The sequence below is a fragment of the Loxodonta africana genome, chromosome 10 (assembly GCF_030014295.1).
Source record: "Loxodonta africana isolate mLoxAfr1 chromosome 10, mLoxAfr1.hap2, whole genome shotgun sequence".
NCBI classification, from domain to species: Eukaryota; Metazoa; Chordata; class Mammalia; order Proboscidea; family Elephantidae; genus Loxodonta; species Loxodonta africana.
The window spans coordinates 63462232-63476194 of NC_087351.1; the positions used below are offsets into that span (position 1 = coordinate 63462232).

Here is a 13963-nt window from a genome sequence, read left to right on the forward strand (position 1 = left end):
TGTAATAAACAGAAAACTGAATTTCTTTTACCATGCAAACAAGGCGTACGAACAGGCACACTTTCAACCAATAACAGGTAGCTTTATGTAATTATGTTTGGATCAAAAGAGCAGGGCAATTTTCAAGTTGGCTCTGTCGGCATAAATCTGATTTTGGATCAGGTCCTCCTCTGCTTTTTTGTCTCCTCAATCCAATTTGCAAAGCCAGATACACACACCCTCCACCCCTTTAGTTAAGGGCCCTGTGGTGCGTTTTGCCACCCCTGGCCAGGGGTAACTGGGTCAGCAAAGTCAAAAGAAGACCTAGGACGGCAGAAGCCCAGGGGAGTGGAGCTCTATAGGGGTCCAGGTGGAGGTTGAGCCTCTCCCTTCATCTCCTGTCCCCAGCACTGTTCCTGCCTGCTGCAGGTCCCCGTGGCGCAGGCTGACCGGAGAGGAGTAGCTCGCCCCTTTCCCGCCAGACATTACTGAAGGTGCATAGAACCGTCCATCTTCTGGCTCGTTCAGTGCCATCAAAACATCTTCCACTGGCCCTTTGCATCACCCGCCGCCCCAGCCACTCACTACCCCGAAAAAGCAAATAAAATTCCTGGAGGGGGTCACAGGCACTAAAGCCACAGCAGAAAGAGGCTGTGTCTACCTGAAAAACTGGAGAGAAAGAGTCTGGGGGCAAGGCTTGGCTTCCTTGTCGGTGCCCCTCCATCCACCATAAAACCCACGAGGGCTCATCATCCCAATTGGTGGGTGGGCAGGTCGGCGTAGAACAGAGGACCGTAGGGAAGCAAGGAGACATGAAGCCACCTCCGCTAGCAACCGCCTCTGAGTTCTCTCCTCACAGTCGCTCGGAATTAGTAAGTCAGTCCTCAGGCCAAACAGCCGCCCCCGGCCAGCTGTACTAGGTTTGCCAAGTAGCGTCCCGAGGGAGCGGGGGCCGGACGGCGGAGGGAGCCATTAGGTCATAAGGGGGGAAGCTGACAGTAACCCCTCGAGCTTCGGTCTCTGACACTCGGAAAAAGGCCTCAATCGCCAGGATTCACACTACAGAGTTTTATTTCAGCTTTCTTCCTTCCCTGGGACGATGGAAGGGAGAGTCCTTTCGCTTTCTCCTCCCCTGATTCCTGGGATCTCCCCACGAGGGTGCTTGGTTGGGTCCGGGGCGGGGCGGGCAGGCGCTCCACGTGCGGCCGCGAGCTCAGCCTTCAGCTCACTCGGCTCCACGGCCTCCGCCACCACCTCCGGGCGGGCCGGGGGCGGAGCCTCGGGGGGGCGGGCCGGGGAGGCGTGGGCGGGGGGTGGGGCGGACGTGGAGCGCTGGTTTGGCTGCCTCGGCGGAGGGGCTGAGAGGAGCAGGGCAGGCGCGGCGCCGGCAGGAAGGGACCGAGAGCTGACGGGAGTCCGGCGCTTGGTGCCCCAGACTTTCTCCGAGGTACGGGTAGGAACCTGGCGCCTTAGGGGCTTCATGGCCCGCCCCCTGGCCCGACCACCGCGCCCCGGCCGTCTGCTGTGCCCCCTGCCGGCAGGGCGGCGGCGGCGGCGGGATGGGGCTTCCGTGAGGGTGTCTGGAAGTCGCTAGCCCCAGAGAAGACACGGACCTCCCTCTTCGTGTCTTTCTTCGCCTTCTCCTCGCCCCGTCGGCACTGGACGTGCGACACGGGGCGGGGGAGGTCGCCTCCCCGCGAGCTGGAGCTCGCCCACGCCGGGCCGGGAGGACGGGGCACCGGGGCAGCCGAGCCGGGCAGCGAGGGAGACGCGGGGCTCCGGGGGCCGCCTCTGCGACGAAGGCGGGAGGCCGGCCCGGGCTGCGGGATGCGTCCGAGCTCGGAGTGCTGCGTCTGGTCCCCCGGATTGCGGGATTCCCGATGGTCCCGGCGCCCTGCTCTGGGGGCGCCTACCCGTCGCGCCCTCGCGGTCCGCTCGCTGTGACCGGGCGCCGGGGCCAGCACCTGAGCCCCGCGTTCCTGGAGGCTGTGCCGCGTCTCTTGTGTGCGCCCGGCTCCGGCAGCCCGGCTGCCCCACGTCTCTTCAAGTACCCAGTTGGTGGAACCTGAGGTTGAGTTTGGGCTCGGCGGCGCCAGAAGGGGGCCTCTGGGGGATGCGAGTGGGGGGCACGGCCTGCAGAATTTGGGTCCCTAGAGGAGCTTGCGACGCTCAGGCCGGGCCCGAGCACTGGAAATCACCAACCTGACCTCCAGGCGGGCGGGGTGCTGTCAGGTCGGGACGGCTGGGGGCCACCCACATGAGGACCATAGGAGTTAATACAGCGCCTCGAGTCCCGGGACAGTGTAGTCTAATGGTGAGAGCGTTTCGTAAAGGCATGAATAAATGGAAAGCTGTCAAAAATAAGCATATTTTAAAGTAGAAATGAAAATCGGCAGATTTTAAGGCCGTGCAGTTGTGTAGCTAGTGTCCAAAGAAATATTAGCTCATTTACGCCTTCACCCTATCGTGTTTATTTTTTAGCAAAAATTTGTTTTGCCCGTATTTCCCTGAGGAGCTGTGTATTGCTCACAGCGGGGAAAGAAAACTTCAGCAAGCGTTCTTGGATTGCTTTTTACTTCAAGCCTGTGCTCTCCAGCGTTTCTGAATGTGGACAAAAAGTATCTCTTACTGGATTTTCCATGTATGATTTCTTTCCCTTCTCCTCTGGGACCCGGCGATGTTTGTTTATTGGTTTTATAAGCATCTATTTAAACTTAGTTTTTGCACGGAATACTCCCCCTTGCCACAGGGTGTAGTTTAGGGATTAGAAAATGCTGTTGGAGAAAGCTGCTAGTGGCTTCATTTTCCAAGAATGTAAGTCATTTCCTTTCTGTGATTTCAGGGAGTTGATATTTCACAGCATCAAAACTTTGTGGGGGAAATTTTCCGTAATACATCTGTCATTAAAAAGACTTTTGACTTTTGTGTTTTTCTTCTCAGAGCAGTGCATAAATTTAGGCTCAGCGATGTTAATGGATAAGAAGTTTTTCAGACTCTGGAGCGTTAGGAGACTATTGTAGAAAGTAGTTTTAACAGCCACCAAAACTTAGAAACTGCCTGCAGGATAGAGTGGGGGAGGGGAGGAGACCCCGAAGAGAGGCAGGAAAACAGATGCCTTTGCCGTTGTCCTTTGTGGTATAAAACTTTCTAGCACCTAAACATTTTCCTTGGGTGTGGGTTTCAGAAATAGAAGTTTTGCGTTAAAAATGAAAGTACCCCACAATATGAGACAGCTGACATTTTAATGCTTTTTTTTTCGGTGTGTTTGTAAACATATTGGATTCATATTTCATACTAAACTGGACCGTTGGCAGGATTATTAGATGAAAAGAGTTCCCCACGGGATATCTAGTATCAAGTTATCTGCAGGGTATCTTTTCCAGAAAGCTGACTAATTGTAGTATGAACTAATCCCCCCCTCCTCCCTTTTGAATTGTTTGTAAGAATCCCTGAGATCCTGACACTGATGGACCACAGTAATCAGCAGTTCTTGGAGTGATCAAAACATTTTAAGGGACTGGAAATTTTCTCTTTTTCTACCCATATCGTTTGAAGGGGGGGCAGTAGAGGGAAGCTACCACCTTCCAGCAAATAATTTAAATTTGCAAATTTAAAACATCCCTAGGTCTAAGTAAAGGTAAACATCTGAAAACAACATGGGCCATGATGAAGACACTGCTTTTGAAAGCAAAATGTCATTGTGTGCCAGGTAACAGTTTTTAGCTACAAATTCTTAAAAAATATTCCACTGGGCTAGCTGAATTGTGTGTGTGGAGAGGGGTGTCGGGTTGTAGTGCTTTTTGTAGTTCTGGACTTTGTTTCCTCATTTACGTAACTACACTTATAAAGCTTTTGGCTTTCAGAACTTATGACATAATAAACTGTGTAGCTCTTGTGGCAGATGCTTGAAATGAAAGTTTTAAATGAAATTGTTTTTGACTGAGCTGCCAGGTTCAGAGTTTAGTGTAAATGAGTCCTGTCTCACAACTAACTTTTTTGATAAAAGAATTCTTTGTAGTTTTCAACTTGGATGTTGCACATTTTGATTTCCAAGGCTGTGGGTTAAAAAATAAAATAAAACCTGCAAACAATTATTTTATTACGTGAAAGCCAGTACCGAGAAAAGATTAATTCAGTCCAGATGTAAAAATGTATGTGAATTTTAGATTTGGATGATCTCAACAAGTTTTCCTTTTTCTTGATGAGGCTGCCTGGATCCCAGATGGCATTCACAAATGATCCCTGAGGTGGTTTTCTGAGTTGAGAACTAAATTTCATGGGCATTCTCTGAAGTCATTTTAATATTGTTTTAAGCCTCCTAAAGGATAGAAAGTTTTCTCCATTTATGCAGAGATGGGTTTTTCCTACTACTCATTAATACAATCTTTACTAATGCTCCAGTTTGATAAATTGTACCTAGTTCTTCTATAAGTAGGAAAACAGGAGGTGTTCAGTATTGTGTACCCTTACGGGCAAAGCATAGGAGCTTTGGGTTTCATTCATGCAATTCCAGCTTTTTTCTTTTAAAGAAAACAAAACAAAAATAATGTGCTAAGTGTGTTTACAATCTTTAATAGAATCCTGCTGTGACACATTTGTGGTTGCCTGGTTTCAGGTAGGAAACCGTGGTGGCATAGTGGTTAAGAGCTATGGCTGCTAACCAAAAGGTCGGCAGTTCAAATCCACCAGGTGCTCCTTGGAAACTCTATGGGGCAGTTCTACTCTGTCCTGTAGGGTCGCTATGAGTCGGAATCAACTGGACGGCCACGGGTTTGGGTTTTTTTTTTTTTTTTTTTTTGAGTTTCAGGTATAGCATTGATCCTTGTGATGATTCTTATGCCTCCATCTACTCTTGTCCTCCAAACAAGAAACAGTAAACACAGTTTATGAGAAAACTTAAGTCTATTTTTTAACCCGTGCCTCCAACACTAAAGTTACAAAGGGTGTCTATTGCACATTTAAAATTACATGTTTTTAGGAAGTCTTTGTGTGCATAATTGTATAATTACACATTTTGGGAGTTTGATTACATTGTAATTGTGTGTATAACAATTTGTGTGTATGTATATGTTTGTGGAGGGGGGGTGGTTAGGAAAGATTTAGTGAAAGAATTTTGAGTGGTGAAAGTTTAGTTAAAACGTATCTTCCCTAAAACTAAAAAAAAAAAAAAAAAACTAGGACGGGAAAAATGGTATTGTTGGGCTCTGTGGTTAAACTGTGATATAGGTGTGTTTGAGAGGGCTTTTTGATTTGCACAGTACCCTGACGAAGAGGTTTTGGCAGCCTATAAAAATGAGGAGAAAAAAGTTAAAGGACTAATTTAGGGGAAGGAAGAAGTAGAATACTATGCATCCATTCATACTGAATTGAAAGAAAAATTAAATTTAGAAGGATAAATATTTAAAACAAGGCTGAATTAGGGAGAACTTGTTATTTAAAAGTGGAAGTTCAATAATAAGACATTTTTAGCTGAGGGAAAGGATTAGAATTAAGGTGTCTTGTAAGATCTGTGTACTACATGAACTAGTGCTGCTAATTGATATTTATTCTGGAATCCCTGCCTGTATTAGTGTTGAATCACTGGTTTGGTGTTAAATAACGTGCAAGGCTGGATGCTTATTGATCCTCCTCCCATTTCCAAGGCTAGAAACATTGCAGTCTAAGCTCTAATGATTCCGTAAACATTAATTAGCCTCCCAGCATTTGAGGGAAATAATAATGCCCATTTTCCATGCTGCAGGACCAGAGGGGCTCTATAGCAATAATGGCTAAAGTTATTTAAAAGTTTTGGGTAAAAACAAGCAGTCTGTTCTAATTATCTTACGTGATTTAGTGGTGTAATTACTTCTAATGCAAGTTTGTGTACTATCGCTTTTTATATGTATCAAATGGAGCAATCATGCAGTATACCCTATTGATCAAAGAAGGATTACAGCACACCGGGAAGGGGGAAGAAAATCACTTCAGGAGAAAAATGCGGTGCTGAAACAAATTCATAGGTAAGCCAAATACAGGCCAAAGGAGAAGGCAGTGTTTTTCCTGGCTTGTAGTTGGTTGTAGCATAGCGTTTTCCTGAATGCCTTTCCCCACCTGTGTGGCCTTACTTAGAATTTACACAGCAAGAAACTAGGTAGAGATTCGGTAATTGTCCAGGTTATTGCATTAATGTAATAATTGGGATGATTCCAAAGAAAAGTATCTATTTAGTATTCCAAATTGATTGTTCTAGGGTATTTTCAGATATTCTCCAAAGATTTTACATTTGCCTGCCCTTCGTACTATATATATATATTTTAGAACTTTGAGCAGTGATGTTTTAGAGTTATACGAAGACAGAAGAAGAGTAACATTTTATACTAGCTTATAGCTGCAGTTTCATGTGAGAGAAGTCATAAAAATCAGGCAAATTCAGGATGAAAGTTGTAGGAAATGTAATGAGGTTTCTCATTCAGCTTTTTAGGCAGTTCTTAGGTCACACTAAAAAGAAATGCAATTAATTTTCTCCCCACAGCTAGCAACACTTTTTTTTGTCCCTGTGGCTTTATTTCTTTGAACTTGCTGTTGAATTATTGCATACATCTAGGAAAGTGTACAGATTAGAAGTGTATAGCACAAAATGATCCCATTCATGTAACCAGCATTCAAATCAAGAAGTAGAACATTACCAGCCCCCTGAAACCCTGCTTTAAATTCACAGTCCCTGTCCTAAGAGTAACTACTATTCTGAACTTCCATTATCATAGGTAAGTTTTTACCTTACCTTGAACTCCATATAAATACAGTCAAATGCATGCTCTCCCTCTCTCTCGTTTTTTTTACTCTGGAATCTTATTTTTTATTGTGCTTTAAGTGAAAGTTTTACAAATCAGGTCAGTCTCTCATACAAAAATTTACGTACACTTTGCTATACACTCCTAATTGCTCTCCCTCTGATGAGATACAACAGTACTTCCCTCCCCTCTCTCTCCTCGTGTACATTTGGGTAGCTTTTGGACACCTCTGCCCTCTCATCTCCCCTCCCAGCAGGAAACACCAACATAGTCTCATGTGTCGCCTTGATCCAAGAAGCTTGTTCTTCACCAGTGTCATTTTCCATCCCCATTCCAGTCCAATCCCTGTCTAAAGAGCTGGCTTTGGCTCCCCTGGGGTAACAGAAGGTCTGGGGTCCAAGGCCTCTGGGGTTCCCCCAGTCCCAGTCTGACCATTAAGTTTGGTCTTTTTATGAGAATTTGGGGTGCGCATCCCACTGCTCTCCTGCCCCCTCAGGGTTTCTCTGTTGAGTTTCCTGTCAGGGCAGCCATCGGTTGTGGCCAGGTACCACCTAGTTTTTCTGGTCTCAGGCTGATGTAGTCTCTGGTTTATGTGGTCCTTTTTGTCTCTGAGGCTCATAATTATTTTGTGCCTTTGGTGGTCTTCATTCTTCCTTGTTCCAGGTGGGTTGAGACCCATTGCTGCATCTTAGATGGCTGCTTGTTAGCGTTTAAGACTGCAGACGCCACTCTCCAAAGTGGGATGCAGAATGTTTTCTTAATAGATTTTATTATGCCTATGACTTAGATGTCCCCTGAAACCATGGTCCTCAAACCCCCGCCCCTGCTATGCTGGCCTTTGAAGTGCCCGGTTTTTTAAGGAAACTTCTTTGTTTTTGGTTTAGTCCATTTGTGTTGACCTCTCCTTTATTGTATACCATGTTTCCCTTCACCTAAAATGAAACTTATCTACTATCTAATTAGTGAATACCCCTCTCCCTCCCTCCTGCCTTCCCCCCCTCATAGCTATCAAAGACTATTTTCTTCTCTGCTTAAACTGTTTCTTCAGTTCTTATAATAGTGGTCTTATACAATATTTTTCCTTTTGCAGTTGACTGATTTCACTCAGCATAATGTCTTCCAGACTTCTCCATGTTATGAAATATTTCATGGATTCAACATTGTTCTTTATCAATGCGTAGTATTCCATTGTGTGAATATACCATAGTTTATCTATCCATTCTTTTTTTTATGTCTTCTTTAGCTGAACAAGTGATATGATATGTCCAAATTAATGCAGGTAGTAGCACTTTCTCTCTTCTGTAAATGAATATACCCAGTTTATTTATCCATTCTGTTGATGGGCATTTGGGTATTTTGGGGGCAGTTACATAGGGAATGACCTTTTGATAGCTCCAAAAATATTGAGCACTTTGACATAAAACTTTAGTCTTAAGATTAAATGAGAAAAAAAAAACTTTGGAAATAAAGTGTGAGACAAAAAAAACAATATCACGTGATCGGTAAAGACTCAGCTTAGCCCACAGGATCCTATTGTTTCAGAGACACAGTTTGGAATATTGTTGTTAGCTGCCATCCAGTCGGCCTGACTCATAGCGACCTTATGTACAACTGCACCATCCTCCCAGTTGTTGCTATGTTCGGGCCCATCCTTGCAGCCCCTGTGTCAGTCCATTTCGTTGAGGGTTTTCTTTTCTTTCGCTGGCCTTCTACTTTACCAAGCATGATGTCCTTCTTTAGGGACTGGTCCCTTCTGGTAACTTGTCCAAAGTATGTGAAACAAAGTCTCAGCATCCTTGCTTCCAAGAAGTGCTCTGGCTGTACTTCTGTTTGTTCTTCTGGCAGTCCATGGTATATTCAGTATTCTTTGCCAACACCATAATTCAAAGGCATCAGTTTTAGTTTGAATTATGCCAACTAGATATTTCCAGATCTCAATTAAGAATTGAGGAGGGAGGAAGCCTTAGGTGACAGCGAGCCCTATCATTTTCTAGAGAAGGAGGGACTGAGGCCCTGAGAAGCTGAGTGGCTCATACAAAGCCTTACCACTAGGGACAAGGCCAAGAGTAGAAGCTTCTTCTGCCAGGACTTCGAACAGTTTTTATTGAAGTAATTCAATTTAACAACTCTGTTGAAGCACTATGTTTTTTGTGTGTGTGTGTTGAAAGCAGGGCTTAGCACGGGTTCTTTCAGGTTGGAGCTCCTGCTGAGAATTTGCATTTCTAACAAGTCCCCAGGCTATACTAATGCTGTTGGTTAGGGACTAGTTCTGAGACCCACTAGTAGAGCAGTGGTTCTCAAATTTTATTATATATAAGAATCACCTGAGGATCTTGTTAAACTGTTACACTTGTTATACTTGTGACTCAGTATATCTGGGGTGGAAATGCAACCTGAAAGAACCGGTTTGAAACCCTGCTTCTGACTCTCTAATTGGGGAGAGGGGAGGTGAGATCAGGAATATCATCTATGCCTGCAGGTTTTGCCCTGCAAGGTGGGGAGTGTGAGGGCTGAGGCCCACCCCCTTTTCTGCAGGCCAATCAGTGAGTCTGCTGGGAGGCTTGTTGGAGGATGGAGTACCTTTTTCTCATTCTCACAGAGGTGTCTTGTAAGTCTTTATGAATAGACTCGGACCTGCCCAGAGAAAGTTTGAGGTCTGTAGCCCAGTGAAGCAGAATTTTACATCCTGGAGCCTGCCCTACTTCTGTCCTCTGCTCCCCCCACCCCAAGTGCTGTTGGGACATCTCTTTCCCTTTTTCTGTCTCTTCTACTTCTAGGACCCTTAAACCAGGTTTGGGTTTATAAGTTGCCAAGTAGGTGACACCTTGAGGTCCCTTGACTCATTGTTTCATTGATCCATAAATGATCCTGGATAGACCCTAATTTCAAAGGGCTACTTTCTAAATATTTCCAGACTTGTTCATTCTTATAAAAATATTTTTTGTACCTTTTCCTGCCATCATGCCTCCGCCGTCTCCACACACTTCTCCCTCTCTCTCTACCTCTCACCAAGTTATCTTTTCTTAAACATCCTTGGAAATGCTGGGTCTCTATCTGCCTAAAAGAGCAGTGAAATTCTGATGCTGATGTCTGTGGCAGTCCCAGGAAGCACTTACGGTAAAACATAGGATTACGATTGCAGTCAGAGATCTACTAAAACAGAGTGCTTGCAAAGGAAAACTATGGATGTAGCTATTTTCTTTCCGGTTTCCCTGAAGAAAAAAGACATTATTGTATAGTTCAAGAGTAGGCTCAGAGTTTCAACTTAGGTTTCTTAGAAAGGTGAAGAAAAAGGTAAAATTACAGAAGTTTTACAAATGTGTAGTAAATCCTGCTCAAATGAGATATTGCTTATAACAGCAAAAATTTAACATTTGTAATGTTAGAAAACAAAAAAGAAATATGCTGACCATAGGGCCACAATTCTGACACGTTGCTCAGTGAAATTATTACAGAAAAGAGTAATATGTTTTGAAAACAATATGGAAGAGAGGCAGTAAAGTATAATGGTAAGAGCAAGATCTTTAAGATCAGACTTCTGAGGGTCCAGGTTGATGCTCCACTACTCTCTAGGTTGTAACCTTGGAGAAGTTACGTAGCTCTCTAAACCTCGTGTGTAAAATAGGGATAATGATAGTAACTGTCTCTCCAAGTATTATGTGAAATAGTACGTGTAAAAGAACCGGCTTGGTCTCTGGCACATAGTAGACAGTCAAGTACTATTAACCAAACCAAAAAACCCATTGCCGTCAAGTCAATTCTGACTCAGAGAGAGCCTATAGGACAGAGTAGCACTATCCCATAGGGCTTCCAAGGGGTGGCTGGTAGATTCGAACTTCCAACCTTTTGGTTAGCAGCCATAGCTTTTGACTGCTGCACCACCAGTTCAAGAGATTTTATTATATTTTGTTTTTGAGGCCATTAAGCAGGCCACAAAACCTAGCATTTCTCGATACGAATACCAGACAGTATATGTTGCTACACCAGGAACAGCTGGCCTACCCCACTGACCACTAATTGATTGAATTATTTTTTCTCATTCTCTTCTCATTTTCAGCAGTCTCAGTCTCTCCACTTTTGCCTGCTAGATAATGATTTCTTTTTAGATGCCAAAAAGCAAATCTGAAGATTAAAAAAATTCTCTTTATGGTGATTAATGTTGGGCAAAGTATTTTTAAAATGAAGGAGTACCAGCGGCCCGGGTCTTTTGCTCATGTACCCTGTAGTTTCGTGTGAGTTCTTTTAAAGAAAGCCACTATCATTGGTATGAGGCAGTTGTTGATTATCTCCCCCCACCCACCCCCTGACGTTGGCACCGTATATATGATGCACATCAGATCCCTTTATGATATTTGTTATGCGGCCCAAAGTTTAAGATTTCAAACCATTCATTCAAAGGAAATTAATAGTTTGAAAGTTTCAAAGGGAGTTTTTAAGGAAAACAAACTCAATTTAAGCACGTTAGAAAGACGCATTTACATATAAACAGCATAATTATAAGCTTAGCCAAAACAGGCATAGGATCCTCTAGAATAATCATGATGTGTCATTCTGTCTGTTCATTAAAGGGGGACCCACACTGGATAACCCTGTGTGCCTTTATGCTTTGTATGAGGTTTTGAACTTAGTAAACTTTAATACTTTAAAAAAGTTTACAAAGTTCATAAAAAAACATTTTAAAAACACCTTGATGAAGTATTCAGAAACCCTGGTGGCATAATGGTTAAGTGCTACGACTGCTAACCAAAAGGTCGGCAGTTCAAATTCTCCAGGCACTACTCCGAAACTCTGTGGGAGAGTTCTACTCTGCCTTATGGGGTTGCTATGAGTCGGAATCGACTTGAGGGCAGTGGGTTTGGGTTTGGTTTGATGAAGTATTCAGGACTGTCCTGAATGTTTTGTGAAAGTCCTACCAAAATGTTCCTTGTCTAGTTGGGGGAACAAAATACATGTGTATGGAAAGGTCTTAGATGTTTCAAGATAAGTGCTAAATTGAGTGGCCCTGGTTTTAGGGAACAAAGTCAACAATAGCCAGAGGTAGAATGTCCCTAGCTAGCTTCCCTGGGGCTGCTGGATTTTTGTTGTGCCATGAAGTCAAGATGGGACTCTCCAAACCTTCAAGTCCAAAGGGACTTTTCTAGGAGCAACACAAATGTTCAGGATCTGGCAAAAATCTCAAATATTAAAAGAAAACTATAAAATTGAAATTATTAAATGTTAATTCAACTCATTCATTCATTCAACATAATGTATTGAGTGCCAGTTATGTGTCAGGTACTGTCTTAAGTCCCAGGGATATATCAGTGAACAAAGAACAAGCTCTGTCTTCATGGCTTATGTTCTATTAAGAAATAATGAGCATAATAAAGCAAATCGTATAGTGTTTTAGAAGGTAATAGGAAACCCTAGTGGCATAGTGGTTAAGAGCTACAGCTTCTAACCAAAAGGTTGGCAGTTGGAATCTACCAGGGGCTCCTTGGAAAGCCTGTGGGGCAGATCTGCTCTGTCCTATAGGGTTGCTATAAGTCAAAATCAACTCAGTGGCAGTGGATTTTGGTAAAAAGGTAAAAAGTGCTATGCGAAAAAGTACAGCAGGGTAAGGGACATAAGGCGTACTGGGGGAGGGATGTAGGAGCATTGCAATTTGAAGTAATGTGGCCAAGGTAGACCTCACTGAGAAAACATCCTGAAGGAGAGGAGAAGTGAGACATACAAAGATATCTGGGTGAAGAGCATTCCAGCAAAGGGGTTATCAATGGCCTGAGGTGGAAGTGTGGCTGGTGTGTTCCAGGAATGATGAGAAGACCACACTTAGTGGAGCATAGTGGGCAAGGAGAGAAGTAGTAGTGGATGAGGTCAGAGAGGTTTGAGAAGCAGGTTGTATAGAACCTCGTGGACCATTTTAAGGGCTTTGGGTTTTACTCTTAGTGACATAGGGTTGGAGGGTTTTGGGGTAGAAGAGTGAGATGATTTGACTTGCATTTTGGTAAAATGACTGGTTGCCGCTATTGAGAATAGAAAATGGGAGACGGGGGGGGGGGGGGGGGGGAGGCGGTATGCAACAGTTTACAGCTGTTTGCAATAATCCAGTTAAGAGATGCCAATAGCACTGGAGGAGATGGTGAGAAACAATCAAGATTTATTTCATGGGTAGAACCAGTACAGTTTCCTGACCAACTGTTTAAGGAGTATGAGAAAAAGAGATCAGAATAAAGATAACATTGAGGCTTTTTGTGTAATTATGGAGTTGCCATTAACTGAGATGGGGATCTGTTGGAAGAATTGGTTTGGAAAGAACAACCAGGAGCTGGTTTGAACATGTTGTATTTGTGGTAACACACAAGTGGAGAAGTTGAGTAGGTTGTTGGATATAAAAGTCTGGAGTTTAGGAAGGAAGTCCAAGCTGGAGATACAAATTTGGAAATCACCAACAGGATGTGGATGAAGTCCTGAGGGGGTGTGTGTAGACAGAGAAAGTGGTCCAAGAACCAAGTCTTGGGGCATATCAGTGTTTACAGTTTGTAGAGATGAGAAGAAATCTCACAAACAATATAAGAAAATACTTTAAGCCAAAAGAATTGTGCAGATATTCCCTACATAGTGCACTCAACTGTCTCCAATCTTAAGTAGGGAGAAGTGGTGGTTCAGGGGTAGAATTCTTGCCCTCCATGAGGGAAATTTGGGTTCAATTTCCTGCCAGTGAACTGCAAGCACAGCCACAGGTCTATTAATGGAGGCTGTGTGTTGCTATGATGTTAAAGAGGTTTCAGGGAAGCTTCCAGACAGACAGACTAGGAAAAAAGACCTGGTGGTCAACTTCTGAAAAATTAGCCAATGAAAATCCTGTGGATCTCAAAGGTCTGATCTGCATGGGGTCACCATGAGCTGGTGGGGGGGGGGGTGACTTCACAGTAGCTAAAAACAACGACCCTAAGTATCAGTGTTATTATTAAAAGATAATGTTAATGCTGTTGACCTGTACCATGGGAAAAATGTACTATGAGTTGTTTTTCTGATTGTAATGATGGACTTGGGCTGAGCCTGGGGTACATCAGCTTTTAGAGGTTTGGTCAATAAGAGAAAGCAGTAAAGAAGACTGAGAAGGATCAGTCAGGATAGGAGGGAAATTAGAAGAGTGTCCTTGAAGTCAAGTAAAGAAAATGTCTCAAGGAGAGTAAATCAAAGGTGTCACGTGTTGCTGAGAGGTCAGGTAG

General features: G+C 43.8%; 1 protein-coding gene across 2 annotated transcripts in view; it reads left to right on the forward strand.

Moving 5' to 3' along the window:
- Positions 1-1319: 1319 nt before the first annotated feature.
- Positions 1320-13963, forward strand: part of FRMD6 (FERM domain containing 6) — an 89390-nt gene continuing 76746 nt past the window's right edge. For both annotated transcript variants that reach the window (XM_010588633.2, XM_003408601.3), the window contains exon 1: positions 1320-1426. The gene's annotated coding sequence lies outside the window, so the exon portion shown is untranslated. The remainder of the gene's footprint in view (positions 1427-13963) is intronic.